General features: G+C 42.8%; 1 pseudogene; it reads right to left on the bottom strand.

Moving 5' to 3' along the window:
- Positions 1-756: 756 nt before the first annotated feature.
- On the bottom strand, positions 757-4,811 carry LOC132439187 (nuclear distribution protein nudE-like 1 pseudogene; annotated as a pseudogene).
- Between the last annotated feature and the right edge of the window lie 5,265 nt (positions 4,812-10,076).

The raw sequence follows: 10,076 nt of genomic DNA on the forward strand, positions 1-10,076 counted from the left end.
ACCCCATTGTAATACATGCCTTGTATCACCGTGGCCCAGCACAAACAGTATCATTTTATTTTATTTTTTTTACTTTTTATCTTGGAGATTGGTTGATTTCCAGAACTGGAAACCAAGCCATGTAAGTTCTGAACAGGAGGCCTCAAGGCCTCCACCATAGTGTACTGCTGCTGGGTCATCAATACCACCAACAAGCGAGATACCTAAAGCCTGCTGTAAACTGTAAAGCTCTCACCAGGGCAGAATATTGGTGCTGATGCTGTGATGTACGTTGACGCCTGCTTGCCAGCTGCATGCTGGACTCCTCTGGCTGTGCCTATGGCTAAACATTCTAGGAAAACCTGCTGTGTCCTTTCGGCCTCTGGAACTGTTCCAGGTCCTGCCTCTCACCCTTCACTTTGAACTCACTTTCTCCTCAGCTCCCATCCTGCTGCATCTGAGGCCAGACTTTCTTTATCTAGCCTCCTTCTGATGGGTGACCCTGCTTGGCTGGCCTTGAATGGCTTCTGTTTGGCTCTACCTGAAGGCAGTGTTCTCAGGATGGACACCTCTGCCCCAAGCCTCAGCCCATCTCCTGCCCGAGGCTTCTAGCCTCACCAGCCTCCCTTCACACCATAACTCCCAAGTGCATCCTCCATGTACCTGATTGCATCATGGTCTCCCTATCTGCACCTATGCGTGTGGTCCCTTCTCCACATGAAACACTCTCTGGAATATTCTACCTTCTCTTGACTTAATTTCAATTTCTTTTTGGTCTCAGCAGCTGAACTTGTGAGCCGAGTTGCTGGCCCTGCAAGGGATCCCACAGTGCCCTGCGTTCACCCATACTGTCCACTTGTCAGATTCCATTATGTCACGTCCTGACGATAAAGGAGCAATTGGAGCCAACGGCACTAGGGCGAGAAGAGAAAATAGGCAGTATTGATATCGCGCAGAGTCCTGGGGCTGGGCAGGGCCCAGTAGCCGCCACTGCGTGCAGCCTGCCCTCTGCCAGCCGTGGGGAGGCAGACGGAGGGGCACGATGAGCTGGGCCCGGGCACCGAGGGGTGAGGCGTGGGTGTCCTGGGTTGTTGCAGGAGGGCGGGAGCGGCCACCTGAAGGCCGGGCACTCACACACTGAGAGGCAGCACACGGCTGCCGGGGCGAGGACCCCGGGCCAGGAGGAGGAGGGGCCTGGTCAGAGCCCTTTACCGCCCCTTTGTTGAAGAAAGACAAGTGCCCTGATAGAGAGAACTTCGTGCCGTGGCTAATTACCATCCCGCAGTTCATGTTCCCTGAAATACAGATTTTCGTGATGCTTGGGCCTTTGCAAACTTCCTGCCAGCTGCTAATTTGGATTCTAAAGCCCCTACTTTCCGTCAGCGATCCCACACGATGTTTGGTGCTGATATCCTAGCTGAAGGAGTCAGTGGACCGGTACCAAAACCGTTTGGTATAGATTTCAGTGAAGGAAAACTGTTCTCTGTTCCGTTGCCAACAGGAGTAGCTGGCAAAGAAAGTGATGCTTGGACGGCAGAATCCATCTTTTCCCAGTCTAGAGTTGGAGAACTGGGAGCCAACTTTCTAGTTACTTCCTGTTGTCTTTCCCCAACAGCTAGTTGTTGTCTTAGATCTCTCGCTTCGTCCATTAACCTCTGCACAGAGACCAACAAAGATTCCTTTTCATCAAGTTCACTTTTTAAAAATGCATTTGGTTCAATGGCTTGATTTAGCCTTGTTCAAAGTCTTCCAGTGAAACTACTGTTGCCCTTTTTGCTCACTCCAGGTCATCACCGGCCGGCTCCAGCTCTCTCACATACTTATGTAACTGCTGCTTAAAGGCCCGAGTCTGACTTAAATCTTCTTCTAATACTGAGACCTGCTTGTAGCTCTGTGCATGTTGATGCTCCAGGTTCTCCGTTAGTGCTTCCACTTCATACTTCAGTCTTGCAAGTCTCTGTTTCTTTGTTCAGCCTGTACTGTGCTTCCAACTCTGCTTCTAATTCTCGGCTTCCTTCCTGGAATTCAACTAGCTCATCCCGAGCTTCCTGGAAGCTTTGTTTATACTTCAAGGAAAGTTCCTTCCATTAAGCAGTTTCCTCCATTAAACTTGAAAACTCTGGTATATCTTCCACCCATGATCAAGAAAGCCTCCAATGTGTCAAAAGCGCATGTCCCCCTCTGCTCCACCGACGTCTCGCTCAGCGGGCCTGGCCAGGCCCGCCCAGCTGCCTAGCTCCGCCCCACTCCGCAGCCTTGAGCTCAGCTCCGCGCACCTCCGTGCCCTCTCCTCCCCGACACTCAGGGGCTAAGTGGGTGTCCGAGGCCATTCTGTGACGCACGGAGGCGGGGTTCTGTCACTATTTTTTATTTCAACCATTCTAATAAGTGTGTAGTGATATCGAATTATGGTTTTAATTTGCATATGCCTAATGCCTAATGATTTTAAACATAATGTCATGTACCTATTTGCCGTCTGTATATCCTCTTCAGTGAAGTGTCCGTCCATGTCTTCTGCCCATTTTCTAACTGGGTTTTTTTTCAACTGTTGAGTTTCGAGATTTCTTTATATATTCTAGGAACTAGTCTTTTGTCAGATATATTGTTGACAAATATTTTCTCCCAGTCTTTAACTTGTCTTTTCATCCATCATCATGGGGTCTTTCATTGAACAAATTTTTAAATTTTTGATGATGTACAGTTTATCAATTTTTCCTTTTATGGGTCGTGCTTTTAGTGCCAAGTCTAAAAACTCTTCACCTGGCCCTAGGTCCAGAAGATTTTCTCCTAAGTTTTTTTCCTAAAAATTTAATAGTTTTATCTTCTATATTTAAGTCCACAATTCACTTTGGGTTAATTTACATAAAAGGTATGAGGTTTAGGCTGAGATTCATTTTTTTGCTGATGGATGTACAATGACACCAGCACTAGTTATGGAAAAGGCTATTTTTCTACTACTGAATTGCTTTGGCATCTTTGTTAAAACTCAGCTGGGCTTATTCGTGTGGTTATTTCTGCACTCTCTATTCTGTCCCATTGATCTCTGTGTCTGTTCCTCCACCAGTATCACATTCTCTTGGTTACTGAGCTATTCTTACATTAAAGTTTGTTTGTTTGTTTGTTTTTTAAGAATGTTGTTGTTGGGCTTCCCTGGTGGCGCAGTGGTTGAGAGTCCGCCTGCCGATTCAGGGGACATGGGTTCGTGCCCCGGTCCGGGAAGATCCCACATGTCATGGAGCGGCTGGGCCCGTGAGCCATGGCCACTAAGCCTGCGTGTCCAGAGCCTGTGCTCCACAACAGGAGAGGCCACAGCAGTGAGAGGCCCACACATGGCAAAAAAAAAAAAAAAAAATGTTGTTGTTCTTATGGGGCCTGTACCTTTCCATATAAATTTTAGAATAAAATTCTCTATGCCTAAAAAAATACTGTTGGGATTCTGTTGCGAATTACAGTAAACTTAAACCTCAGTTTGGAGTAAGGCTTTTATTTTGCTGCGTTTCCCTCCAGTTCCTATTATCCATCCTTCAGAGGTTAGTTGCTGGGGCACAGTGTGACCAGAAGGAATAAAACCTGTTCTCCCCCTTGAGGATGTTCTGCTACTACTTCGTTCTGAGCTGGGAGTGGGCTGGCCATGGTAGCCCTGGATCCCAAAGGCAGCACCAACACCTCCCTGTAACCTGCTCACAAAATCTCTCTGGCCCAGCTACAGGCCACCTGTGAGTGACCTGCATCTGGAGTGGCATTGCCTCATCTCTACTTTATCACTCATAATCCTATGTGAGGAGGGGTCTAAGCCCAAGCTTAGACCAAGCTCCTCTTGGCAAGAGCAAAACTTCTGACCCCTAAGTATGGTGTAGAATCAACAAAGGCACCAGCTTTAAATGGGTCACTGGAGCTCAGACAGTGAGTAAATCTGTGGCCACCATGACACAGTGACATAGATGGGGCCCTTCTCTCCATTTTCTTGTCATGATGTAAGTTTTTCCCATTCCTGCGTGAGCCTGGAGAACAAAATTAGTCAGGTAATACTGGGCCATGAGATGATAACAAATTAACTCCTAAATGTCCCTGGCTTAACTCAATGAATATTTCTTTGTTCCTTCCAGAAAGTTGCGTGTGAATCTGGTGGCCTCCTTTTCTGTGGAGCGAAACCATCTGGAAATGTGATTTTGAAGCTTACCAAGCAGGAAAGAGAGAGCTGAAAAGTGAAGCTGAGACTTTATACCACCTCAGCTCAGAGATGATGTACAGCACTCTTGCTGTGGTTCATTGGCCAGATCTAGTCAAATGACCCCGAACTAACCTCAAGAGTCAGGGAAATAAAATTGCTGTGAACGCTACACATCAATAACAACGAAGACCGAAATTCCTTTCACCTGGAGGCAAAATTGAGTTTGATTTAAAAGAGATGAAGTCATCTGACAGTTCCCATGCACACATTGTGGGGGTGATTTTTTACCCACGCCATGTGCTGTAGACTGAGCTGCTTTAAGCTGAGGCACGTGAATGATGCAGCTCGAGTCTGTTTCATGCATGTATCCACACAACATTCCCTTCTCCGCTTTGTCTTCTCTAAAATACTCCGAAGACGGGACAACAGCCAAAAGAAGGATTAGCCCCACATAAAAGTCAGGTTTCAGGTGCTGTCCTCTAGGAGGTGTAAATATCATATTCCAAGACAACGAGGCTGCTGTCTGCTCTACTTCATTACCAAATGCAATTGGTGTCCGTGGACCAGAATCTGAACTTCTGTACATGAAATTCAGTTGCTGGATTATGGCACAATAAATTAATATGTCTTCAAAAGCCTTAACGTGTTCATTTAAGGGCATGCCTGTGTCTTCAAAGAGCCGGGTAGAGTCGCAGCAATCTCAGGTGGCTATTTAGGCAACACTGTTGTTTTCATTATCATTGGAGCTGCTTTCACCTAGTTTTCCTGGGGGTGATTGTTTGGACAAATACGGAAAGACTGAGGAGGGAAATGAAACTTGTATACACGAGGCCTCCCTTGGCTAGAGCTCAGAGGATGACAATCCGCCTACACAAATGAAGGGCCCATTGTCTGGGCTCGTGGAGGTCTTCCATTCCAGAAGCGGAGATTGGTGAGCTGGACAAACTCTAAGTTATTTCCAAATACCATTTCAAGTTTTTCTTAAATATCATTTGTTTGGAACATATCTGTTTTTCTTCCTTTCCTTGAACTTGTTTTTCGGTATTAATATCCCTCAGTGTCCAACACAAAGTTCCCAGCATTGCAATTGCCATTTTGACAGCTGAGGCAGGAGGGAAAAGGGAGCTCTGCCAGGCATTCCTGACTCTCCCTGTCACGACAAACTCTCCGTAGATGGGTTTACTTACAGGTACAGCATCTGAGTAGCCCTAAGTTACATGTCTGAAATAAAAATGTTGTTAGTAATGAAGTGTGACTGCGTTTATCTGAGGGTCAGCTCTGCACCTGACATGAGGGGAGGAGGGGTTTGCCCCCCTCCACTCAAACCTCCAGGGACCTAGGCCAGCAAGGGGCAGTGTCCTAGAACTTAACACGACAAACATCTGCCACAGGCCAGCTCTGAAGTTGTTGGATCTTTAGTGCCAAGTAGTTACATCACGAGGAATCAGTTTGTGAACTTTTCATCCAGATTTCAGTATGCATCAGCCATTGCCAGTTTACCTCTAGTGCTTCTGAAATAGGTGGTGGTGGAGGTGGGGGGTGTGTGTGTGTGTACATGCGTATGCATACATGTGTATATGTATGTTTATGCATATGCACACATGCATCTTTCATGTGTGTGCATAAATGCATTCATGTGCACATGTGTGTGCACGTGAAAATATGTGTATATTCGTATGTGAGTATGCACACATATGTATATATACACAGCGTGTGTGTATTTAACACAAATCAAATGCTTGCTTGGAGTATTTATTTGTTTCCTTTATGTTTCAAGTCCGGAAAGAGCATGTTTCCAATCCTGTGTGCAGAAGGGCTCCATGGAACTTATGAACATATAAATCTGAGGCAAGTGAGTCTGATTGAGGAAGCATATTGACCTTGTGATCAATTCCTTTTGTGATCAGTTCCTTTTGACCCTCAAGGGCACCACATTCCACCAGTGAAACAGAAACTCCGTGGAGTTCTGTCATGTCCCTGGAGACAATGCCCACATCCCCACTCTGAAGGAGGCTGCCCAGTACAACAGGAACAAGGATGTCTTTTTTGGAGATCTGGAAATCGTTACTAAGCTTACATCGATTCTGTTCTCCTCTACAACTAAAAGATCAGTTAGAAAACCATAGAAGGTAATCTCTGGATGTATTCTCTTTGGAGCTCAAGATCCAGTGAAGCTCCTAGGGTGGGATTTGAATAATCACACCCAACTGTAGGATGAGGCAGCCCTGGAAGTAATTGGGAACTCTGGGACTGTGTGGGGTTGAAGGGGCAGATGAGTCTCACAGCGCCCTTCCAATCTTAGGTTTCCTGAGACAAACTATTTTTCTTTGAATTACCTAGGCATATTTGGTGTTTGCAATTGCAAGGGTCTGAGCCCCATTATTTGTGCAATTTGGCCTGGAAATAGAGACCTCAGCACTTCTAGGGTCAGCTGTATGTGAGAGCTGCGGCTCTGCATACCTCATTTCTTCCTGGCCTTCATAAATTTCACTGCTGTCAGCTCCGGTTTTCTTTGTGGGAGCTAACCCAGGCAGTGGCCAGGAAGAGCAGAGTGGGCCAAACTGTCCATTCAAATCTATTTAGCATCTAATACTGAGAAGTAAAGAAACTGAGAGAAAGGGGGAAGGAAGATGAGATGCTCTGGTGGAAACCTGCTAAACATTGAAAGCATTTGGCAGGAGAACCTCAAATAAATCACCAGTGGTCTGAAACTCACAGGGAGACACTTTGGTCCCTGGAAACCTTGGTGGGGTGAGATATAGGGTAGAGAAGCAAGTCAGTTCTCAGGGAACGTGGTGAAAGCACAGACATCCTCAGCGTCCTTACACAAACCTCCTTTCTCTGCACCGCTCAAGTCAGTAATCCACAAATCTCTCATCTGCAAACTTGCTCCTGCACTGCAGAGTTAGAGGGGTCACATAGGGTACCACTGCTTGCTCCCATGGACCGGGGCAGATGCTCCACAACCCTACTGCTGGCCATGCTGCCTCCAGGACCAGCCAGTTCTAGAATCATTCTCCCTGAGTGCAGTGCACCCACTGAATCCAGAGACACATCAGCTGTATGAATAAGTTAGATGATTTCCACTTCTCCCGAAGCACAAATAACCATACTGCCTTGCACTTAAAGACAGGGATAGTAGCAGTAATAACACTAACTAATATTTATTGAATTCTGTATGTTCCTCCCTACATAACTGAATATAATTCACTTTATTAAATACTCATTAAAAACTCTGATTTTCTAGAATCTATCCTTGAGGGTCTAAACAGATTGGGAGGTCTTTATCTCCAGTATACAGTAGCGCTGACCCTGTGTTAGAGTTGTTTAATGAAGACGTGAACACTAGCTAGTTTCCCAATAAAAAACAGCAGGACACCATATTTACTAGCAGTCATATTTAGAAAATAAAAATAAACAAGTGAAATTAATGTTACTATATTTTATTTGGCCCAATGTCTAAAATATTATCATTTCAACACATTATCAATATAGAATTATCAACAGATACTTTACATTCTTTTTTCAGTATTTTGCACTGCATTTACCTTATCTCAATTTAGACTAGTCGCATTTCAAGGGTGGGTAGCCTTTTACGCTTTACAAAGATAATTACACTGGGAGTAGTATTCTAGATGGACAGTTTTATTTTTTCTTTTACTACACAAAAAATGTCATTTCATTGTATTTTGGATTCTCTGGTTTCTGACAAGAAATCTGCTATTATTTATATTGTTGGTCCTATGGATATAATTTTTTCCTCCCATCTGGTAATTTTAGGAATTTCTCTTTTTATCTGGTTATAACAATCGGATTATAAGATCTGTGATTTGATTATCATATGTCTTGATGTGACTTTCCTTGTGTTTCTCCTTAGTTAGGGTTCACTGATTTTACTGGACCACTGGGTTTATAGTTTTCATCAAATCTGTAAAATGTTCTGTCATTTATGTTTTCAAATATTTTTCTGTCCCTCCTTCTAAATCCTTCCCTTATTCAAATTACACATGTTAGACCATTTCATATTGTATCATGTCTCACTTAATCTCTTTTATTAACAGTCTTTATATCCTCTGTGTGCTTACATTTGTATTTTTTATGTTGCTTTGTCTTCAGATCTACTTTTCCTTTATTTTGCAGTGTCAAATATGCAACTATTCCTACCCAGTGAAATTTTCATTTCAAATATTGCGTTTTTCATGCCTAGAATTTCCAGTTCATTCTTTCTTATATCTCCCATATCTCACACCATGATCACATTTTCTTTAAACCCTTGAGCATATTTATAATACTTGCTTTAATGCCCTTACCTGCTAATTCCATCATCTCTGTTATCCTTCCTCAATGATGACATATATTGGTTAATTTTTCTTCTAATGATGAGCTCTATTTTTCTGTTTCTACACATGTATAGTAATTTTTAACATGTATAGTAATTTTTAATTGGGTGTCAGACATTGTGAATTTTGTTTTTTAGTTCTCCAGATTTTCTTGTATTTCTTTAACGAGTGTCCACTTTTTTCTGTAAGGCAGTTAAACTACTTATAGAGTAGCTCAACCCCTTCATGTCTTATTTTTAAAGCTTTTCTAGGTTGGGGCTTGAGGAACTTAGTTTACGCAAGGAATTCGTTAGTCCCATTTCTAGGAGTTGACGCTTCTGAGATCTCTATTAAATGACCCATCTATTCAACAAGATCTTTCCACTCCAGGTAGTGAAAAATGGGGAGATCTCCAAGACCTGTGCAAGCTGTAGGGAATTGTTTATCTTACAAGTTCCCTATAATTATTCCTTTCTGGCAGTTGTGTTTCTGCCTGGACTCATAAAGTTTTGCCATACACACATTTAGACTGGTATTCAGCCAAAGACTCAACGCAGCCTTCTAGAGTTCTTTCACTGTGTAACTCCTTATTTTACGGTACTTTGTTCAACAAATTCTAGCTGACTTAGTCTTCCTGAACTCAAGAGACAACTAGCCTCTGTATGAGTTTTTCCTTCCTATGCTGTTGTCTAGAACTTACTTCCAGCCGGAAGGCCAGGGGGATCACTGGGCTTAGCTCTTTTTTTTTCTCTTTTCTCAGATGTCATAGTCTGGCACTGCCTATTGTCCAGTGTCTAAAAGCAGATGCCTTATATATTTTGCCCAGTTTTCTAGTTTTTTTTAATGGCATAATTAAAGTCACTTCCTCATGGTTGAATGCAGGAGTGGTTTTCTTTAACTCAACCCCCCCCTTTTAAACTTCTTCTAGCAATATCAGTTAAATTATTATTTTGATATGATGATTAAAATGTTATTATACACATTAAAATAAGTATATTTAGTAAAATAATGTCATAATTATTAAAACTATGAATTGGTATTGAATACCAATTGCTATCATCTTGATGCTCACTAGGGACATAAATACCATATTTTAGGAAATTCTATATAAAAATTTTTAAGTTTTTAAAACAAAGTCAGCATTTTATATAATAGCAGAGCCTAAATCAAGGATGAGATGACTCCTGAGTCATTTACTTGAGGGAAAAAACATTTAAGACCAAGAACCAAGAGAAGTGAGAGATAGGATCTGGCCTTTCATATTTTCATCAAGGTAAAGATTAAGGTCTTCTGAATCTGTTCCCTATTTTTATTAGATGAGTTAGGCCAGGTACTAGGGCATAAACCAAGACATGGGGTCTACTATTCCAGGCTTTTGGGATTAGAAGGTAAACCTGTCCTGTGACAGCAAGTGGTATAAACATAAACAGTATCTAATAGAACAATCCTGGACTTTCTAAGAGTTTCAAGAGGAACTTCTGTATTCCTCATGTGATGTGTTTTGTATTCCTCATGTGATGTGTATGTATTCCTTGGGTTTGCCCTTAGTATTTTGGAAAGACTTTTGAATAAATCAGCCTACCTTAGCTATTTTTTAGAGGTTCCAA

Source organism: Delphinus delphis, chromosome 16 (assembly GCF_949987515.2).
Source record: "Delphinus delphis chromosome 16, mDelDel1.2, whole genome shotgun sequence".
NCBI lineage: Eukaryota > Metazoa > Chordata > Mammalia > Artiodactyla > Delphinidae > Delphinus > Delphinus delphis.